The sequence below is a fragment of the Chiloscyllium plagiosum genome, unplaced genomic scaffold (genome assembly GCF_037043375.1).
Source record: "Chiloscyllium plagiosum isolate Xiang-an unplaced genomic scaffold, Cpla_swu_hap1 HiC_scaffold_202, whole genome shotgun sequence".
In the NCBI taxonomy this organism is placed as follows: domain Eukaryota; kingdom Metazoa; phylum Chordata; class Chondrichthyes; order Orectolobiformes; family Hemiscylliidae; genus Chiloscyllium; species Chiloscyllium plagiosum.
The window spans coordinates 66,903-72,500 of record NW_028270341.1 but is presented as its reverse complement, the minus strand read 5'-3'; positions in this window follow the sequence as shown (position 1 = coordinate 72,500).

The window sequence follows — 5,598 nt, the reverse complement described above, 5'->3', positions numbered from 1 at the left end:
ACTTAGAATTTTTTAGAGTCAGTACAAATCAGTAACCAGTGACACTTAGAATTTTTTAGGCTCAGTACAAATCAGTAACCAGTGACACTTAGAATTTTTTAGGCTCAGTACAAATCAGTAACCAAGAACACTTAGAATTTTTTTGAGGCAGTACAAATCAGTAACCAACGACACTTAGAATTTTTTTGAGTCAGTACAAATCAGTAACCAGTGACACTTAGAATTTTTTTGATGCAGTACAAATCAGTAACCAACGACACTTAGAATTTTTTCCAGTCAGTACAAATCAGTAACCAAGGACACTTAGAATTTTTTAGGCTCAGTACAAATCAGTAACCAGTGACACTTAGAATTTTTTAGGCTCAGTACAAATCAGTAACCAGTGACACTTAGATTTTTTAGGGTCCAAACTGTGATGGGAGCGAACTTGACTGCTCATACCGACTTTGAGTGCTCGAGGCCGGCTAGCCCAGCCGGATTTGACCCGGTGGTTACAAATCAGTAACCAGTGACACTTAGAATTTTTTCGAGGCAGTACAAATCAGTAACCAGTGACACTTAGAATTTTTTAGGCTCAGTACAAATCAGTAACCAACGACACTTAGAATTTTTTTGAGTCAGTACAAATCAGTAACCAGTGACACTTAGAATTTTTTTGATGCAGTACAAATCAGTAACCAACGACACTTAGAATTTTTTCCAGTCAGTACAAATCAGTAACCAGTGACACTTAGAATTTTTTTGAGTCAGTACAAATCAGTAACCAGTGACACTTAGATTTTTTAGGGTCCAAACTGTGATGGGAGCGAACTTGACTGCTCATACCGACTTTGAGTGCTCGAGGCCGGCTAGCCCGGCCGGATTTGACCCGGTGGTTACAAATCAGTAACCAGTGACACTTAGAATTTTTTCGAGGCAGTACAAATCAGTAACCAGTGACACTTAGAATTTTTTAGGCTCAGTACAAATCAGTAACCAACGACACTTAGAATTTTTTTGAGTCAGTACAAATCAGTAACCAACGACACTTAGAATTTTTTCCAGTCAGTACAAATCAGTAACCAGTGACACTTAGAATTTTTTCGAGGCAGTACAAATCAGTAACCAGTGACACTTAGAATTTTTTAGGCTCAGTACAAATCAGTAACCAACGACACTTAGAATTTTTTAGAGTCAGTACAAATCAGTAACCAGTGACACTTAGAATTTTTTTGATGCAGTACAAATCAGTAACCAACGACACTTAGAATTTTTTTGATGCAGTACAAATCAGTAACCAAGGACACTTAGAATTTTTTAGAGTCAGTACAAATCAGTAACCAGTGACACTTAGAATTTTTTTGAGGCAGTACAAATCAGTAACCAGTGACACTTAGAATTTTTTCCAGTCAGTACAAATCAGTAACCAACGACACTTAGAATTTTTTTGAGTCAGTACAAATCAGTAACCAGTGACACTTAGAATTTTTTAGGCTCAGTACAAATCAGTAACCAGTGACACTTAGAATTTTTTAGGCTCAGTACAAATCAGTAACCAACGACACTTAGAATTTTTTTGAGTCAGTACAAATCAGTAACCAGTGACACTTAGAATTTTTTTGAGGCAGTACAAATCAGTAACCAGTGACACTTAGAATTTTATTCAGTCAGTACAAATCAGTAACCAACGACACTTAGAATTTTTTCCAGTCAGTACAAATCAGTAACCAGTGACACTTAGAAATTTTTCGAGGCAGTACAAATCAGTAACCAACGACACTTAGAATTTTTTTGAGGCAGTACAAATCAGTAACCAGTGACACTTAGAATTTTTTTGAGTCAGTACAAATCAGTAACCAGTGACACTTAGAATTTTTTCCAGTCAGTACAAATCAGTAACCAACGACACTTAGAATTTTTTCCAGTCAGTACAAATCAGTAACCAGTAACACTTAGAATTTTTTCGAGGCAGTACAAATCAGTAACCAGTGACACTTAGAATTTTTTAGGCTCAGTACAAATCAGTAACCAACGACACTTAGAATTTTTTAGAGTCAGTACAAATCAGTAACCAGTGACACTTAGAATTTTTTTGATGCAGTACAAATCAGTAACCAACGACACTTAGAATTTTTTTGATGCAGTACAAATCAGTAACCAAGGACACTTAGAATTTTTTAGAGTCAGTACAAATCAGTAACCAGTGACACTTAGAATTTTTTTGAGGCAGTACAAATCAGTAACCAGTGACACTTAGAATTTTTTCCAGTCAGTACAAATCAGTAACCAACGACACTTAGAATTTTTTTGAGTCAGTACAAATCAGTAACCAGTGACACTTAGAATTTTTTAGGCTCAGTACAAATCAGTAACCAGTGACACTTAGAATTTTTTAGGCTCAGTACAAATCAGTAACCAACGACACTTAGAATTTTTTTGAGTGTGTAGAAGTCAGTAACCAAGTGCATTTTTGAATTGGTTACTGACTTCTCCTTTCGAGTTGCGGCTGTGGTTGGCTTCAATTAGTCGTGGGGGCTTAATTATCGCCCAGGGGAGCATGCCCCGGTAGTGTGGCCGGGGACGGAGTGCCTTTTGAAGGGGGTGTTTCTGAATTTGGATCCTTTTTGAGTAGCATTGTCGGATGGGTGTGATTTTGAAGGGTGTGTTGGCCGGCGGTGGGGCCAGGCTTAGGGTGAGTGTCCCGCCTTCGGGAGCGGACCGGCCCCCGCGTTCAGGGTGAATTTCGTGCATTTCCAACGTCGGCAAGTGGTCCAGACTGTGATGGGACCGAACTTGACTGCTCATACCGACTTTGAGCGCTCGGGGGCGGCTAGCCCAGCCGGATTTGACCCGGTGGTTCAGCCGAAGGTCTCGACTTTGAGAGCGGACCGGCCCCCGCGTTCGGGCCGATTTTCGTGCATTTCCCAAGTCGGCAAGTGGTCCAAACTGTGATGGGAGCGAACCTGACTGCTCATACCGACTTTGAGTGCTCGAGGCCGGCTAGCCCGGCCGGATTTGACCCGGTGGTTCAGCCGAAGGTCTCGACTTTGAGAGCGGACCGGCCCCCGCGTTGGGGCCGATTTTCGTGCATTTCCCAAGTCGGCAAGTGGTCCAAACTGTGATGGGAGCGAACCTGACTGCTCATACCGACTTTGAGTGCTCGAGGCCGGCTAGCCCGGCCGGATTTGACCCGGTGGTTACAAATCAGTAACCAACGACACTTAGAATTTTTTAGAGTCAGTACAAATCAGTAACCAGTGACACTTAGAATTTTTTAGGCTCAGTACAAATCAGTAACCAGTGACACTTAGACTTTTTTTAGGGTCCAAACTGTGATGGGAGCGAACTTGACTGCTCATACCGACTTTGAGTGCTCGAGGCCGGCTAGCCCGGCCGGATTTGACCCGGTGGTTACAAATCAGTAACCAGTGACACTTAGAATTTTGTTCAGTCAGTACAAATCAGTAACCAGTGACACTTAGAATTTTTTTGATGCAGTACAAATCAGTAACCAACGACACTTAGAATTTTTTCCAGTCAGTACAAATCAGTAACCAGTGACACTTAGAATTTTTTTGAGTCAGTACAAATCAGTAACCAGTGACACTTAGATTTTTTTTGAGGCAGTACAAATCAGTAACCAGTGACACTTAGAATTTTTTCCAGTCAGTACAAATCAGTAACCAACGACACTTAGAATTTTTTAGAGTCAGTACAAATCAGTAACCAGTGACACTTAGAATTTTTTAGGCTCAGTACAAATCAGTAACCAGTGACACTTAGATTTTTTAGGGTCCAGACTGTGATGGGAGCGAACTTGACTGCTCATACCGACTTTGAGTGCTCGAGGCCGGCTAGCCCGGCCGGATTTGACCCGGTGGTTACAAATCAGTAAACAACGTCACTTAGAATTTATTTCAGTCAGTACAAATCAGTAACCATCGACACTTAGAATTTTATTCAGTCAGTACAAATCAGTAACCAGTGACACTTAGAATTTTTTAGGATCCAAACTGTGATGGGAGCGAACTTGACTGCTCATACCGGTTTTGCGTGCTCGGGGCCGGCTAGCCCAGCCGGATTTGACCCGGTGGTTCAGCCGAAGGTCTCGACTTTGAGAGCGGACCGGCCCCCGCGTTCGGGCCGATTTTCGTGCATTTCCCAAGTCGGCAAGTGGTCCAAACTGTGATGGGAGCGAACTTGACTGCTCATACCGACTTTGAGTGCTCGAGGCCGGCTAGCCCGGCCGGATTTGACCCGGTGGTTACAAATCAGTAAACAACGTCACTTAGAATTTATTTCAGTCAGTACAAATCAGTAACCATCGACACTTAGAATTTTTTTGAGTCAGTACAAATCAGTAACCAGTGACACTTAGAATTTTTTAGGGTCCAGACTGTGATGGGAGCGAACTTGACTGCTCATACCGACTTTGAGTGCTCGAGGCCGGCTAGCCCGGCCGGATTTGACCCGGTGGTTACAAATCAGTAACCAACGACACTTAGAATTTTATTCAGTCAGTACAAATCAGTCACCAGTGACACTTAGACTTTTTTAGGGTCCAGACTGTGATGGGAGCGAACTTGACTGCTCGTGCCGACTTTGAGTGCTCGAGGCCGGCTAGCCCAGCCGGATTTGACCCGGTGGTTCTGCCGAAGGTCTCGCCTTCGAGAGCGGACCCTGCCACCGTGTTCAGGCCGAGTTTCATGCATTTCCAACGTTGGGAAATCAGTAACCAGAAAAACTTAGAAAAAATGCCCAAAAAGAAGAAACCAGTAACCAGAAAAACTTAGAAAAATGCCCGAAAACGAGAAATGAGTAACCAGAAAAACTTAGAAAAATGCCCGAAAATGAGAAATGAGTAACCAGAAAAACTTAGAAAAATGCCCGAAAATGAGAAATGAGTAACCAGAAAAACTTAGAAAAATGCCCAAAAAGAAGAAATCAGTAACTAGAAAAACTTAGAAAAATGCCCAAAAATAAGAAATGAGTAACCAGAAAAACTTAGAAAAATGCCCAAAAAGAAGAAATCAGTAACTAGAAAAACTTAGAAAAATGCCCGAAAATGAGAAATGAGTAACCAGAAAAACTTAGAAAAATGCCCAAAAAGAAGAAATGAGTAACCAGAAAAACTTAGAAAAATGCCGAAAAAGAAGAAATGAGTAACCAGAAAAACTTAGAAAAATGCCCAAAAAGAAGAAATCAGTAACTAGAAAAACTTAGAAAAATGCCCGAAAATGAGAAATGAGTAACCAGAAAAACTTAGAAAAATGCCCAAAAAGAAGAAATGAGTAACTAGAAAAACTTAGAAAAATGCCCAAAAAGAAGAAATCAGTAACTAGAAAAACTTAGAAAAATGCCCGAAAATGAGAAATGAGTAACCAGAAAAACTTAGAAAAATGCCCAAAAAGAAGAAATGAGTAACCAGAAAAACTTAGAAAAATGCCCAAAAAGAAGAAATGAGTAACCAGAAAAACTTAGAAAAATGCCCAAAAAGAAGAAATCAGTAACTAGAAAAACTTAGAAAAATGCCCGAAAATGAGAAATGAGTAACCAGAAAAACTTAGAAAAATGCCCAAAAAGAAGAAGTGAGTAACCAGAAAAACTTAGAAAAATGCC